Source organism: Acomys minous (assembly GCF_964271855.1).
Source record: "Acomys minous genome assembly, chromosome: 5".
Classification (NCBI taxonomy): domain Eukaryota; kingdom Metazoa; phylum Chordata; class Mammalia; order Rodentia; family Muridae; genus Acomys; species Acomys minous.
The window spans coordinates 106,440,435-106,457,886 of record NC_140494.1 but is presented as its reverse complement, the minus strand read 5'-3'; the positions used below and the strand labels follow the sequence as shown (position 1 = coordinate 106,457,886).

Genomic DNA, 17,452 nt, shown 5'->3' with positions numbered 1-17,452 from the left:
ATGAGAAGCACTGGCAATTATTATTAGTCTCACATTCAGGTGAAGAAATAGTATGAGGGAAACGGAAGTAACTTGTTGGTTCAAGGTCACACATTAGTGTCCAAGCTGGAGTGAGAACCCAGAGCTAGCTGACTCTAAAAGTTCTCCTTCACATTTGTGTCTTGCTAACCACTGTTCACTTAACAAATCCTTCACACGCCTGCTGTAGACTTGTCATGCGCAGGATACAAAAGGTTGTTTATATAGCTGCACCTATTGGAATGCCCCCAGTCTGTTTTCTAAGGCAAGACCAAGATCCTTGGACTAACAAAGAGACCACACAAGACAGAACTAGCAAATAAGACCCCAAGGTGGGAATCAGAGAAAAGTGAGATCAGAACATACCAAGGATGCTGGCTATGTGCTACCCGATGTGTGCTAGAGATGGATGGGGTGGCCACGTGGTTTAAGTGATGCTTTAGGGATAAATGAAGGGCTTTTAAATAGCATCTAGCCCTCTGGATAAGGATGCTTTTGTGGACTCCTTCCCATGTGGCCACCTGCAGCTACTCACCATGAGCTGGATTTGCCTTCCTGGGTCCAAAGACCCTCTCAGCTAAGAACTCCAATCCTTTTGCAGGCAGCACTGTTCCTTCCAAGTCCCCATGTGTTCCTTAGGAGCCTCCCAAGGAGATGAAGGTTTCTAAGCTATGGAAATTAAAGAGCAGGCATATTCTTAGTTCCCACATGGTACAATGGCCATTAACCAATTAATGGCTGGGCAGATGCCAACCAGTACCAGGGTAATTATTAGATGATAATTGCCATATCATTAGAAGGTAAATATAGGGTCGAACTGTCATCCACCCTGTAGAGGGCAACTGGGGATTCATTTTATTCCTATTAAGCATAATTATCCCCCCCTGTCTCTAGGAACCTGTGATTTCCAATATAATTATATAGTGTTTGCCAACTCCATCCACAAGGGAATGAGTTCAAAAGCAGACACTGAAGGGCACCGGAGGAAAGTTTCTTAAAGCTCATAGCAGCAGCAGGGTTAGGAGCTAAGTCAGTTGGATATATATCCAGAGACAAAGGACTAAGGAAGAGAACAGGAGAAAGGGAAACCTTATTAGTTCCTATTGTGGGTGGGGTGGCAACCGTCCCCATAGGCTCACACGTTGAGCACCCGACCCACAGCTGGTGGTGTTTGGTTGTAGAACCTTGGAGGGGCAGAGCCTCACAAGAAGAAGTCAGTCTAAGCCAATGAGCCTTACAATTCACACCCCATCCCCTTCCCTCACCTCTGCTTCCTGTCTCTGACATTATGCCTTCCCTGCCTACTGCCACAGCTTCCCCCATCAAGACAAAATGTACACCCCCACCCCAACCCCCAGAAGCGTAAGTCAAAATAAAATAAACCTTTTTCTCCTTTGAATTGCTTTCATCAGGATTATTCTCACTGTGGTAACCACCACACCTGACAAGAGGTAGCGTAAAGTCCATCATGGGGTTGGGGGTAGGGCGGGGTGGCACAGCTAGGTGGAGTTCACAGTGGGAAGGAGTGTGTAGCTAAAAACCCTCAGCTCCTCACATCTGAGTGGAAGAGAAAGGCAGAGAGGGGCTGGGAAGCTGAGCCAGGCTATGACCATGAGGGCTTACCCTCTCCACCCATCCAAAGTTGTTGCGAAGGCAGCATCAAGTGTGACATGTTACACAACTGCTCCAGGCAGAAAACAATGATAATAAAATACACAAACAGCAAAAACAATAAGGTATCTCTTTTTAAGACCAAATACAGGTAAGGATCACTACTGTAGTCCTCTTTTAGAGTAAGTAAACTAGCAGGGCTGGTGGTGCACACCTTTATATCCCAGCACTCAGGAGGCAGAAGCAGGTAGATCTCTGTGAGTTCGAGACCAGCCTGGTCTACAGAATGAGGTCCAGGACAGCCAGGATTGTTACACAGAGAAAGTCTGTCTTGAAAAACAAAACAAACAACAACAACAACAAAAAAAAAGGAAAAAAAAGAAAAAGATAGGGAACTGAAGTTCCCAGTTAGAGAGCAATGCTTAACTGGTTCCTAAATAAATAAATAAATGTAGCAATTTAAAAAAAAAAAAAGGAGAAGGTCATCTATAATACTAAAAGGTACCTTCTCCCTAGCACAGCGGGAGTCATGCAGGTGTGACAACTGGGACATAAACTTGATAAAGAACCATAAAGTCTGTGGGGTGAAAACAATGGCAAGCAATGTTCCCAGCCATGGAAGACACACAGCTCTGACCCGATGCAATCAGCGAGATCCAGAGACGCCATTTCTCATGCTAATCCGCATTAACGCCATATATCACCTCTAAAGAGAACCCGACCCTAATAAACATTTACACCAAAAACTATTTCCTATAAATCACGGAACAAATCCACAACCTGGCTAAGGCTCACTCTGTATCCGCGAGTCTCGCTATTAAATCAAGTATCATAATTTGCTTCAAAAATGTTTTGCCAAAAGGTTAAAATATCCATACTTGTAGCTCGTCAATCTCCCGGGCTAGTGGGAAGCCCTTTTCTTTTGCTTCTCCTTATTATTCAGGTCTTCTATCTGTTTTTATAACTGGCGACCCAGCAGCTCTCTCAGGCTGTAGGACCTGAATCCCGGGGGGCGGGGTGGGTCTAGTTGGAAGAGGGCGGGGTTAACAAGATCAGAAGCTTTGAAATACCTCCCCGTGGTTTAAACGAAAACAACTACAACAACAGAAGTAACAATACCAATTGCTACGTTACTAAACCTACTACACATTTGACTCTGAAACAGCAGTCGGGGTGGCATGTGGAGTAAGGATGGACAGGAGCCCCACCCTCTTGGAACGTACAGTACAGCGGTTCACAGGGGCTTTCACCACCACCACCCCCGTCCCCCTTACACCTTGAGATAATAGATAATGTTAAACAAAACACACAGCCCTTCATACCCAGAGAAGGACAGAGGAAGGATTTTAAAGCAGATCTGTCTGGTTTGAGACCCAGGTGTTTCTACTGCCCCACTGTGTTTCTCCATATACAGAGATTGTGCTGAAAACACTAAACAATTGTCTACCTCAACTCCCAGGTGACCCCACAAGTGTGACGTGCTGTCTGCTGTCTACCCGGCCTGCCAATAACCACTCTCCAATTATGTGTTTATTATCTCTGTGGCACAGGGTTACTGTAGCAGTAAAAGTTTACCCTCAACAATACAGTACCTACCATGACTTCCAGCTACTAATGGGATTGCTATTTTTGTTTGTTTTAAAGCTGTAGCAATAAAATAGGCTCCCAACAATATCCTGGCAGTTTTTTATGTCTTTAAAATTTACTGGAACTGATAACTGCAAGAACAGGATAGGATGCCTGTAAGATGCAAATGGTCTTCCTGGAAAAAGGAACTTTGGCGTCAATCATGGTGGGGCTCATAGAATCACAGATTGATGCGAATTTACAAAGTAAAGGCTGACATCCATAGTAACCTTGGAAGCTCAGAGGGGTCTGAGTCACATGAATCTGATTATCCTATCCATGCTTGGTAATCTGAGGCAGAAAGGCCTATCCCTCTCCCCACTTGCTAAGGAGAAAAGTTGGGACAGCTGGGTATACCAGGAACTCTGGCTGCTGGGGAAAAAAGGATCAACAGTCCATGCCAGGCCCTGTGGTTCCTGTATGCTGTCTCCTGGTTCCAGGTCCCAGGTTCAAGGGCAAATTGAGGGCAAAGGCAACTAAAGAAAAAGCAGTAACCCTGCTGAGGTAAAGACCAACTAAGGGCTAGAGGTCTTGTTCAGTGAACTATCCCTTACTCAACATGAGGGAGGCTCTGGGTTCAAGCCCCAGCACTTAGAAAAGGGGGCTTAAAGCAGACACCAGAAATATGAGCAATTTCAGGGTATATACACCCCAAAAATCTCAGTCTATGGTATGGCCTTGAACTTGTCCACTTCACTGGGTTAAGCTGTGACTCCAGAGAGGCCACGCCAAACCATTTCCATTGGCATAACATATCTGTTCTAGCCGGGTTCAGCCTGTCAATCAAACCCTTTCAAAAGCAGCATCCAGACAAGAAAAAAAAAATGTGATGGGAAAGAGTTCAAGAGTGAAGAGAGAGACAGACCTGCCTAGACCACGGAATGAGGAAAGTCTGGGCAAAAGCCACCAGGAGAGAAGAAAGGCTAACAAGTATAAGACAGCGGAAGGAGAGGAAAGAGTGGAGGCATCTCTCACTAGCTAGGGACAAAGACTAGGTGCAGGAGTGAAAGGAGAGCCAGGGCCCTTGGCATGTACCCAGGTGTGGGGCCACAACGCTCCTCAAGGCTGGACTAGAAAGTTCTGAATGCAAATCAGGGGAATGCAAAGAACAAAGCTTCAGGCAGATACTCAGACAAGACTGAGAAGAAGAAAGAGCTTTCAAAGAAATACACCCAGCATCCCGGGTGTGCGAGGACAGACTAGCAAAAATTCCGAGAAGTCAGTGAGCCAGCCGGACTAATGTACGCGAGGAAGTCAGGCTGAATTAAGTGACTACGAAACCTGCCGATCACCGCTGCTCCTCGTTGACAATCTCCTTACACACAGCTGATGGCTGATTCTAGGTCCACGGTCTCTGCGAGGAGGTGAGACAAAATATTCAAGTAAGGGTCCAGAGTCACCCCATGGGGATCCTGAGCCCGTTCCCAGACTTGCACAGCATAAAAGCGGGACACAAAAGCTAAAGACTCCCCAACCTCAGTCTTGTCCAACACATACCCTGAAAGGCTCACATGCAATGCCTGAGGCCCACTCCCAAACACACACAGCCTACCTACAATGTCTTCAACCTCATTTCTTGGGGTGTATATACCCTGAAATTTCTCATACCTGGATACTTTTCCCACAATAGTCAACCCCCCGCCCCCATTGGCTTCAGATAGCTGGGAGATAGCCAGACCCAAAGCTTCATCTGGAAGCCCTCCAGGAGGCCTGCTTAGCTGTGACGTGCCTCCTCTTTGGTCCCCAACTTTGGAAGGTATCGGGTTTGATGAAGGCGAGCCGGAGTGTGCTAGTCAAGAGGGACAGGCTAGTAGCCAGCAGACAGACCACTGGAAGAAGCCGGTGCAGCAGGAACCGAGCGGCACAGAGAAACAAGTTAGCGTCCACTCTGCTGCAGGCTCCCAAAGACAAGAAGGTGGCCATTGCAGGAAGCGAATGCCCTACAGGTGCATGTTTGGACAAACGCGCATGTATCTGTTGCTGCTGAATTGTTGGTGTAAGCAATAGCCTCCTCTGTACAACAACATGTGAAAAAGAATCAGTGGACAGCTTTCAACAGCCTGTTCACCCCCCCCAAAATATTCCCAGTACTCTCTGAACATAGTCCAAAAGAGTCCCTCCCTACTAAGGACTCTCACTGCAGCTCTCCTTCTGTGACAACTACTCAAGCCCCTCCCCCTTGAAGGACTCACACTGCTCTCCGAGCATTTTCCTCACAGTCTTCCGAGGTAAAGCAGATTGCTTTTTCTGTGTCCTCCTCCTCAAGGTCGAAGAAGACACTGTCATTCACTCATCGCTCTAGCGCCCCCTGCAGACTCCCGCAGGTAAACGGTTGTGATGATGAACCTGGGGCGGCTCTCTGAGCAGTATTTTGGAGTGTGCCTGTTAGGCTTCACAGGAGATTATCATTTGAATCACCCTCACCCACATAGGAGAGCTCCATCCGACCCTTGAGACCTTGAATAGAACAGAGCAGGGCAGGAATTCACTTCTCCAGCTGACAGCAGCCATCTCCCGCCCTCCAACACCGGCACTCCTGACCCTCTCACCTTCAGCCTCAGACTGACCTTCCCGTTCACCTTCCTGCTCCTCCAGCTTCCAGAAGGCAGGTCATGAAACTTCCTGGTGTTCTGAATCACGTGACTGAATTCCTATTTCAACACATACACATCGGCTATTTATTCTGTCCTCTTGACTAATCCAGGGCTCACTAAAGCACTCATGTTCCGGCCTAAGCGTGCACACACACACACACACACACACACACACACACACACACACACACACATGCACACACCACCCCTCGTGAATCAGTAAGAACAGCAATACACAATGTCTTCCATGACAATGGTAGGGAGAGATTACACAATTAATCTCCTTTCTCTAATACTGATTACATGATGCTTAGAACCCAAAGAAACACTGTATGTTAAGAGGTCCACACAGCAATGGACAAACGACAGGTACCCACGCATTGCTCCAGTGCCTAGTTCATGAAACTCTTTCTTACTTATCTTCTTAAATCACCCAACAGCAACCCCTTAAGGTAATAAGCATTTTCTAATTGTATGTCCCATTCTGCATGTAGATATAATTACAGTCTGAGCAGTTTGTGATGCTGCAATTCAAGCAGGGAATCCCAGAATCAGCCTTCTAACAGCACCTGACTTCAGAACCCAGGCTGCCCAGCGGGTCCACAGCATCAAGGCAGTGCCTAGATATTGTGCCTGTTAGGCCAATGGGTAACAACATGTGACTACAGAGAAGGTAATGGAGGGTCAAGGATTTTGGGGGGGGGGGGCGCTAGCTGGTCCTCATTTGGAGCCATCCCTGCAATAGCAAGATACAGGGTGAACAAGACTGAGATGTGCCCACTGCACTGCATAATAAAGGACAACTTGTTTTGCCTTAGTCAGGACGCTGAGGAATTCAGTCTACAGGAAGTCTCCACAGTGATCATGATGGCATTGGAGGACAAAGCCTTCCTGGTCCAGTCCTTCTACTAGGAACAGAGAAACGAGCCCTCTCAGAGTTTTTCTGATCCCTCATCTCAACTCACTGACTCTGTTCTAGACCTGAAACCCACCTTAAGGTGCCGTAACAGGACAGATGGAGGAGGAGCAAAGTGACAATGTTCAGGAACGCCAGGAAAGCCTCCGTTGTCCCAGTTGTCTCCCCTAGCATTCAGAGTGCCTCCTTCAGATATCCTTCCTACGGTTGTAAGGTCTGGGTGGGTGGGAGGCATGGAAGGAGACTTGTTGATGGGCACCAGCTCTGACAAGCATTACGCTGCATTCACATGCCCACGATGCCCTCTGATCCCCATAGCATCCTTACCCCAAGCTCCTTACTCAGCACTAAGAATTAAACAGATCACTGCGATTTTGAAAAGGCAACACATCCTCATTTTATTATCTTACCCTTTGGGAAGTGGGGCTGGAACTGACGCATGAGGGGCTGACAGAGTGGGGTACATGCTGTAGCAGCACCAGGTCACATAGGGACTGTTAATGGAAGCAGAGGTCAGAGTTCAGTTAAAAGGGTGGCAACTTAGCCTGTCCTCACCCCCTACTCTCCCCGTCTTAAGAAGGCAAGATGGAGGCTGAAGGTGAGTGATAGATATGTTTGACAACACCTAACTAGACAGGGCAGGTGGGCGGGAATAGGTTTGCTCCCCCTTCTCCTTAGATCCTTGTCCCCCTCCCCTTCCAGAGAAAGATAATTTCTCCACCCTCCTGCAGACTTGCATTTTAAAAAAATCAAGGAACTAATTGTAGGATGGAGAGGATTTATTAAATTGGATAAGCCTTGGCTACAACCTTCCTTTTAGGCTTTGAGTGGTTTGGTTTTTTTTTTTTTTTTCATTATGGCTGCATAATAAAATAATAACATAATTAGTGAGGAATTTGTTACCTTTCAAGGAAGAGACTTTAATTCCCCTGAAGACCATCTCCCCCCACCCCCAGGCTGTCTCTATGATAGTGTGAGGAAGACCATGGGGGAAGCGAAGGAGGGCTACCCACCCTTCCACGGCTGCTCAGGTGGGAGGTCAGGATCCCACACTACCTCTGACTTGGTGACTCTTCTAGCAAAACTAACAGAATGCTGGCTGCTGAGGCTCACCAGAACACCCACGACTCATTCTTCCTGTGAGGTTGCCACAATGACGTCTAGCATATCCCACGTTGCCTTATCGGAATCCAGATTAAGACGCACATCCCTGGGCGTCATCTCTATGCAATCTAAGGAAGGGGAGGCATCTACACGTAGCACCATCCAGCTGCTAGTGTTTGTCCTACTTTATTTTGTGATGCTCATGTAATACAGGCTAGCTTCAGACTTACTATGTACCTGAGGATAACCTTGAACTCCTGATCTTCTTGCCTCTATTTTCTGTATGCTGGGGTCACAGAAAGTGTCACCTTACCCCATTTACACAGTGCTGGGTATTAAATGCACAGCTTCTTCCTGCCAGACACTCTAGCTACTATGTATACCCCCAACTCCTCCCAAACCCCTGAATTCATAGTAAATCTTTGTTGGCATTGGTACACCTGGGGACCTGAGTAAAATGGGGTGTCAAGGAAAGAAGGATTTGGTGCTTGCAGGACATGAGCAGAGTGACAGGCCCCTCTACATCCTCCATGATGAGAGTGGTATAGGAGATCCTTTTCTGATATGAGGAGCACCCCTACTACTCAGCCCTCACTTGCCCATGTGTAGAATGGGTACTTGTATAGGATATTCCTTTTTCCCTTCTAGCTCTGCAGTTCTTTGGCTCAACATCTCTATCAACAGATTCTTTCTCATCTCCCTCTTCCGTGATGCATTATCCATCCTGGTTCAAGAGGTGAGCCTATGACATCATCAAGGGAAATAAAGAGAAGTGGGAAGAGTTAGTCACAGCACAGATTCTCTCTTACAGAATTTATAGATCCGAGCTCTGGTTCCTAATGGGACCCAAACATCCCGGGAAAGGGATGCAGCTACAATGTAAGTTGTCACCAGTTTCTCTGTCCTTGACAGCTGGTTTTACCTGGGGTGAAGGATTGAGAGGAGGGTATTCCCTGTTCGGCTGTGGAAGAAGTAAGAGAAAGAAAAAAAAAACTGTAAGTGGCCAAGGACCCAGAGTCCTGGACTTCTGCCCTGCTCCTGTTGTCTACAACTGCCTGGTTACAGTCAGGTTTTCTTACTGTAACAAAATACCAGACCCAGGCTCCTCTGAAGGAAACAAGGTTTATGTGGCTCATATATCAAATGTTAAAACTCCAAACAGCAAGGTGCTGGCTCTGGTTGGGCCTTGTAATAAATGGCAGAGCATACGCAAGGGGAAGAAATCCCATCACTGGCAGGAAAGCAAACTGTGGCTCAGGTCAAAATAAGGCTTCTGTAATACACTCTGTCTGGCAAAGACTACCCCAGGACACCAGTATCCCTTCTGAGGTCCCAGTGACTAAAGAATTCCCATAAGGCCTCACCTCTTAAAGGTCCCATCACCGTGATATGTGAGCCATCAGAAGGAAACTTTAAGACTCTATGCAACCCATAGACTGACTACATGGTGGGTGGGGCTGACTCTTGCCTACCTTGTAATGCTAGGGAGTGGTGAAGGCTAAGACACACAGCCATCCTCTGTGTCTTGGGAAACAGTGCCTACGTGTGCATATGTGTGGACACGTGCATGAGGACATGGCTCTGCATGGGCACATGTGGAAGCCAGAAGATAACCTAGGATAGCCTTCCTCAGACATAGCTCGCCTTCCTTTTTTCTTTTTTTTTAAGACATGGCTCTCTTCAGCCTGAAACTTGTCTAGTGGGCTAGGGTACCTGGTCATCAAGCCCCAGGGATCCGCCTGCCTCTGCCTCCCCATTGCTGGGATTACAAGCACATGCCATCCCAGTGTTTTGATACACAAAGTCTCCTGTTGCAAAGCAAGCACTTTAACAGTCTTCCAGGTTTGTTTCTCATTTGACAATGATGGCTGGGAAGTCAGTTTGCCATAGTTTCCTCACCTGTAGAAGAAGAAGAAGAAGAAGAAGAAGAAGAAGAAGAAGAAGAAGAAGAAGAAGAAGAAGAAGGAGAAGGAGAAGGAGAAGGAGAAGGAGAAGGAGAAGGAGAAGAAGAAGAAGAAGAAGAAGAACAACAACAACAACAACAACAACAACAACAACGACAACGACAACAACAAAAGTGTCACAAAAGCCATAAAAGCAAACATAGCAGCACTTCCAAGAGCCATATGAAAATACATAGCTCTGGAGATGTCTTGCATCCTTGGCCTCAGTTCCCCTCTAAGAATAGACTCTGGTGCTCCTGCCTGCTCTACCATTCTCTGCTCCCTGCCCTCCGATCATCCAGGCTCCCGCCCAAACTCAGAGTTCAGTTCAGCTCCACAGTTTCCATGCAGAAATCTACCACTCCCTTCCCCAGGCTCATCCATCCCTCATTCATCACTGTCACATCCCACAGAGGACTTTTATTTAACAACCAATTTATTTCCAATTTAACTAATCTGGGGATGGGCCATCTCTCTCTCTCACGAAAACCACCGATGCCTGGGTTGTAAATAGACTCACAAACGAGGGTGGTGGGTAATATAAGCTCTCATTAGAGCAGCATCAGGAGAGAGGGCTGCTGGAGAGTGGGGGGTCACGGGAGTGCAGACCAATGCAATATACAACTCCCCCAACACAAATAACCCGACAGCCCTCACTCCTGGCCCCTTGCACTCGGCACTGCTTAGAATTATTTATATATATTGCCTGTTGATTCCCTGGCTCACCTTGAGCCCAGGACAAATGTTTCATCAACAATGTAAGAGATTCTAACTAACTCCAGGCTCAGTTAATGAGCAGCTGCCTGGGTAGGTAGCCGTCATCCAGCTCCCGGCCAGCCCCTCTCTTCATTTTTCCTGGGTGGAAGTCTCATCTCAAAACCCACTTGTGTGTACTGTGCTGGCATGGAACAATGGCCTGGTAACCAGCAAGCTCCAGGAACACACATTGGTCTGCCAGAAACATCAAAGAAGGGCTGACTGTGCTTACAAGCTGACATGTAGGATGGGTTCAAGGCAGCAGCAGACTGGGTGGCCTGAAGTCTGTCCCCAGATGGGCCTGGAGGCTGAGTGTCCCTGTTCCCAACTGCCCCCTTCTTCCAAGTTCCAAAGTTGTGCCCAGGCTCCCATACTGGAGTGAGGGATATAGATCTGAAAAGAAATAAAGGGTCAGGAAACCATGTGGCACGCGCACACATTGGGGGTGGGGGGGAGTACGCACATCTTGTTTTTTGAGGTAGGGTCTCTTATTGGCCTGAAGCCTGTCTGTCAATTAGGCTAGGCTGGCTAGCCAGTGAGGCCCCAGAGCGGGGTTACACGTGTGTACTGCCACCCCCAGATTTTTATAGGGTTCTAGTTATTAAATCAGGCCCTAGTACAAAGCTGGGACTGTGCTCAGTTGTCCTCTCAGCCTGGGAAACCACGCCCCTTCTTCAGAAGGAGCAGAGCCACTCCCTTTGTCTCCTGCTCGGTTCCCTTCCCTGCAACGGGGCCCTGACTTCAGGCCCCCCAAGACCCCCTCTAACTCTAACCTCTTGCAGGTGGTGCCCCAGAAAGACTGACCTGGCTGCTAGAGATTTATCTGCCTCCTGGTTGGCGCACTGAGGCCCTGCCAGTGTGTCTTTAAATCATGCCTCCTAAAACTCTGCTGCACTCGGCACTTTCTCAGGCCACCTTAGAGGGCAGAGGGAGTTTATGTTAAACAAACACCTCTTGGTTATTAGAAACATATTTATAGTGGCTATGGGGCTCCAGAGGTAGAGACAGATTCATTCCCAGGCTGAGTCTCCAGGGAGGACGGCGGCTGCAGAATAGCTTTTCTCCAGCCCCAGGGACTAGCACGGAGGGTCACCCCAGCCCACATCAATCCCACCCTTGTTTCTTCTCCCTGTGACAATAATTGCAGGTCTGCTTCCGTGCTCCTGTGTCGGCAGGGGGCGGGGAGCTTGCGGCAGGGACAGGCTTTTAGGGCCGCTGATTCCATTTAAGAAGGATGATGGATGGGAGGCCTTTTTGAAGTTGGAGACTCAACTCAATCCTAAGCCAATTAGAAGAGGATGTGTTTATTGAGAGCCTGCAGCATCTCTTTTAGGGCTGGCTTGCACTAGAGCTATGGCCTGTATCTCTAGAGCAGCTGAAGGGGGCCTGGGAACATGGAAAATGGAGGGAAGAATCCTCCCCAGCCACACTGTAACTCTCTGAGGAGGAAGGACAAAGAGTCAGGGAGCCCTCACGCCCCTCCTCCCCTGCATCGCAGTGTTCCGTGGCTGCTGCATTCCTCTAGTGGCCAGAAATATTTAATCGAATACTTTTGTTTGGATCTCACATCCCTGGTAACCTGAAGATGTTACCATGGCAATCCCCAAGTAATACATCTCGATTATTTATGGCCTTGCAAATAGGGTGGGGAGGCACTGCAGGCCCCACAGAAACAGCGGGAAGGTGGAAGCTTCATTTCCCCGACTCTCACTACCTCCTCAGCAGCACTGGGAGAAAGGCACAAAGAAGATGCACACGTGAACAGCCGGCCCGGCTTGAGTTCAAAGCCTTTTAACACGGAGGGCCTCACCTCTGCGTTCCCCTGTGACGTCCCTTAGAATGCTTCTGTTTCCTGTGTCTTCCATTCTGGGGTTCTCTCAACTCTTCCCCTGTTGCTATTTACCATGACATGGAAGATATGGAAGAAGTCAGGGGCGTGGTGGGTATGACTTTTGCTCTCGGGTCTAGTGTGATCCCAGCCAGAGTCCCGTTCACACCACCTACTGCATCTATGACTTGATATCCTAAAGGCTTTGCCTCTCCAGGTGTTCAAATGAGAATAAGAGATGACAGCTCCTGAGATTCACTATGAGAATAAAGAATGTCGGCTTCTTTGTAGTCTGCCTCACATGTAACGAGTGCTCATTGGATCCCAGTTGTTTAGTAATCACTACACTGTCCATCGTCTCGGCCTCGCCTTGTCTGTGGATAGAAGTCCATGTTGTCAAGGGGGCAGAGGTTTGGGGCGGAAAAGTCTAGGGCATAGATGTCCAAATCTCTCTCTGATCCGGTCTCCTTGCGTCCTGCGCCCACCCTGACCAGTGTCCTGAGGTGTGGCCCTGACCGAGCAGTACCTCAGCGTGCTCCTCAAGCAGGCCTCCGCACTCAGACAAGGAGGGACTGTTCCAGCTACAATGCTAGGACAAGCCCCAGCCTTGACTCCTCCCACCTGTGACCCTGTGTCTTGCAAACTCCACTTCCTCCACTCTCACACCGGACTAACTCCTTCTCATCCTGAAGCTCTCAGCTCTCCAGGAGGTCTTCACTAAGAGGTGCCTAGGCTGTGAGTGCTCCAGCCTACATCCCCCCCAACCCCAGCCCCGCTGCATAGCCACCTCTCCGTATTTAGTTCACTTAGTGATCATTGCGTACCCTGGCTCCCCTCAGGCTGTAAAGCACCACGAGAGCAGAGGCTTTATATGCCTTTGTCTACAAGAAATCCTGAGTCCTTCACAGTGCCTGCCATATACAGCCATCAAACACATTTTCAATGAATGAATAATGCAGTGAGGCTTATTGCATTTGGGTTTGAGGGACAGAATTCGGACTGCATATGTACAGGTGTAAAGAACAAGCCTCCTCACTTACCTAAGAGCACATCATTCTGTATCTATGGCAATGTGGGATTAGAAACTTTTGCTCTAGATACAAACTAAGCTATACCCATTAGGTGAGAGACTGATGTTCAAGGACTATAGTTCATATATGTTTGCATCCATGCACATATGGTGTGGGTTTGGATGCATGCACTTGTGCATATATGGGAATAGAGAGGATGTCACGCTGCCCACTCTGGCCCTAACAGTGGCAGTTCAGGCCAGGGCTGCTTGCAGTCCCTCTCTGTGGCAGAAAGGAACAAAGGCAGGTCACAGGGTTGACACCCGAGCGGAACAGATAATGAGGATCTGGAAGACCTGGAGGCCACAGCCTGGATCATCAGTCCTCAGAACCCCCTACAGGTGTCCCCAGGGAGTAATGGGGACTTATGAGCTGTATGCCTAGCAGAAATGACACATTTACCAGAGATAAAGCCTCACAGGCTGCTAACTGAGACATCATTTCTCTGCTTTTGCCTGGAATTACATCAACTCAGTGTGATAACACGGCTAATCTCATGCTGATCGGAACCCCCGATTGTCAGTCATACATGGCTTTGATTAATAAGAAATGGGGAAACAAATTATTACTTGATAAGTGCAGTTTGTTTGGTAGACAAAAATCTTTGAAAATGCAGGAAGCATGGTACAGAGGGAAGGAGAAACCACATGACCGTTAAAAACCACAGGCCCAGGAGCCACTGGCTCGTTCCAGTCCTTGCAATAAATCACACTAGTGTCTTAACCCGACAAGCCCCAGTTTCTTCATCTGAACAATGGGAATCATAGTAGTATCCACCTCAAGGATGATGGCTTGAGATGAAGTAGAAGCTATTAGCTCTTTGCTGGGAGCCACCAGACAGATCATTATTGGGATTCAAGATCTCTTGTCATCACTGGTGCTGGGGGGAGGTAAGAACAAGAGATAAAGGACCCTCGGTCACAGATGGGAACTCACTGAGTGTATACAGAGTTTCTAAGGACCTACAAAGCTGCTGCTCCACAAGGCTAACCCATCGCTCGCCAGTGAGGAAGCAGATGTGACCTGCCAGGTGAGGTAGAAACCAAATCGAATGGACCCCAGGCCTTTTGTGGATTTACTTTATAGAACCTCAGAGCTGGTGGCTTAAACCACGCCCACTTATTATTGGCCAGTCCAATGGGCCCTTATCTGAGGTTCTGGGGACGAACTGACATTTGAGGTCATTTAGTTTTGTCAGACTTGAGTTGTTCTGGCTGCAGGACTGAGGACCCAATGTCTTTGCTAACTGCCAGTCATGCACAGCCCATGGTGCCACAGTGTACCCTATACAGACTGTCCACACTCCCATTGTCTTAGTCACTGTTCTATTGATGTGAAGAGACACGATGACAAAGACAACTTATAAAAGAATGTATTTAATTGGGTGGGTTGCTTAAAGCTTCAGAGGGTTAGTCTATTATCTTCATGGCAGGAAATATGATTGAAGGTAGGCAGGCATGCTGCTGGAGCACTAGCTGAGAGTTACATATCAGCAGGCTGAAGGCAGAGAGAGATCAAGACTAAAAATGGCTGTAGGCTTTTGAAGCCTCAAACTCCCTCCCCCCCCCCCCCGCATGACACACCTTCTCCAACAAGGCCACACCTCCTAATCCTTCCAAAACAGTCCACCAACTGGAAACCAAACATTCAAAGACATGAGCCTATGTGTGTAGGCATAAGGTTATTGTGTAATTCAAATGCTGATTTCTGTACCCCCTCATATCTGGTTGCAATCCTTGCTCTGAGAATCTCCTGTTTCAATGTTGTATAAATGCTACTCTTCAATCCTCCCCTGGTATGCCAATAATGCAGCTTACAGACAACCAATGAGCAAGGGGAGAGAATAGGGCTAGATTTCCTGCTAGCCAGGGGAAGAGGAGTTAGAAAAGGAAGTAGGGAATTCAGCCACACAAGTGGTCCAAGAAGACATCAGAAAGAGGAGCTGGAGCAAGAAGGCTACAGAGTACAAGTATCTCAGTATCTTTGGGATGTAAACTGGGAGGAAACCAAATTAGTTTAGAGAGTCAAGAATAGTGTAACAACTGCTCAGTTCTTGTGCTGTGAAGCTTATTCTTAAACAAATATAAAAGTCTCAATTATCGGTGTGGTAGCTGGGTTAAGAGAGAAACTGAGAAACAAACTCAGTTTTATAAAAATAACCTTAACATATGGGGGCCAATCTCACTCAACCCACCACACACAGTAAGCAGTGTCTCCATCTTCAAGTCAGCCACAGCTTAGCAAATCCTTTCAGGATTTATTCTTGACTGTGGCCTGAAAGTGACCTATGAGAATGGCCCACTTGACCCAGAAGATTCCAAAAAAATCATGCAAATCGAGAGCTTGAAATTTTTGTGTTCACTTTAAAAACACGTGTGATGCTACCAATACCATTAAGAGCAAGCAGATCCAAAAGAGCCACCACATATCTGAAAGCTGTCACTTTACAGAAGTAGTATGTGCCACCCTCTGGTTACAATGGTTGAGCCAATTGGTGTGTCAGTACCAGACACTAGGGTCACACATAAAGTTAGTGGCCCAAAAAGAGTGCTGATTTTTTTTTTCTGTGCATACTTAAAAGCACAGAATGACTGAGCTTGCCACTCAGTTGGGAGAGCATGTGAATGGCACAGACAAGGCTCTAGGTTCAGGAGCCAACAACACCCCAAGTGCAAACAGTGGAGCAGCACTAACCTTATTTAAAGAATAAGATGAAGATTCTCAGCTGAGTGGGTGGTACATGCCTATAATCACAGCATTTAGGAAGCAAAGCAGGGGGGGATGAAGAACTCAAGGTCATCCTGGACTACCTAGCAAAACCTGTCCCTCCTCACCCCCAAAATGTCCTTGTTTGTTTGTTTTTCTAGAGACAGTGTTTATCCATATAGCCCTCTACTTCCTAAGTACTGGAATTAAGGGCATGAGCCAAAATATCCTTTTTTTGCGTGTTTTGTTTTGTTTTTTGTTTTGAGACAGGGTTTCTCTGTGTGTAGCCTTGGCTGTCCTGGACTCGCTTTGTAGACCAGGCTGGCCTCGAACTCACAGAGATCTACTTGCCTCTTTCTCCCGAGAGCTGGGATTAAAGGCCTATGCCACCACATCTGGCTATGAGCCAAACTATTCTTAGTTTTAAAATATGAGCATAGATTCTCTGATCATCCAGTGTCTCCAGGTGAATAAAACACCAGAAAGATGCTACCAAACTTACAGAGCTTGGGGTGGGACCAACCCATGAGTGAGCTCTCCTGGCCATGTGGAGCTGATCCAACTGAAAGGGAACAGATTTCTCTCAGAGCAAAAGACAAGTGTGTATAGAAGAAAAATCATATCACAGAGGAAACCTAACGGGCCGCATAGAAAAACATTTCACACGAAATAAAAGCAAAGGATTTTAAGCATGTTGCCATGCGTCCTTTTCGTTTCTGCCACCAGCTGGAAGAAGCTCAGCTTCTGAAGCCCTTCTTTAATTAGATTGTGGGCCATCCCAATACCCTTCCTGCTGTAAGGTCTCTGTGCTCACATCCACACCCTGTTCCCAAGTTCTGCCCCCATCAAAGGGAACAGCATCATCCCAGGGCATTGTAGAACCTGATCTCCCACAGGAAGGAAGTGAGAAACAACGAACCAGGATGAGGGATCAGGGCTTTACCATCCCTGTCTGTTCAACTTACGGGGACAGAGAATGTCTCTTCACTTTAGGGGACACGATCATCATACACCAACATTACTAACACAGGGGAGCACCCACCAATTCCTCCTCCAGGGCCCCCAGAGCCCTGCAGGAGCCTTACGGTTAGGTAGAGTATATTGAGGGAGAGCTTTCATCTGCCTCCCTCCTTCGTTCTCCACTCAGCTCCCCTTCTGGTCAGGAGGAGGAAGGCCGGTGTGGTTATGTAGCTGTTCCCTCTTTCCCTCTCCTCTCAGGCTCCTGTTGAAAAATCTCAGTGATTCCTGGTGTCCCTGTTGTCTGTGGTCCCTCTTGTGCC

General features: G+C 47.6%; 1 long non-coding RNA gene across 2 annotated transcripts in view; it reads right to left on the bottom strand.

Annotated features, from left to right (window-relative positions):
* Window positions 1–5,642: 5,642 nt before the first annotated feature.
* LOC311597976 overlaps window positions 5,643–17,452 on the bottom strand; it is a 32,236-nt gene continuing 20,426 nt past the window's right edge. The window contains exons 1-3 of one of the 2 annotated variants that reach the window (XR_014779419.1): window positions 6,842–6,896; window positions 5,823–5,906; window positions 5,669–5,712 (exon numbers count right to left, since the gene is read on the bottom strand). This is a non-coding gene — a long non-coding RNA (uncharacterized lncRNA). Of the gene's footprint in view, window positions 5,713–5,804; window positions 5,907–6,841; window positions 6,897–17,452 lie in introns of those variants that run through there. The other variant, XR_014779418.1, reaches the window with a different exon arrangement.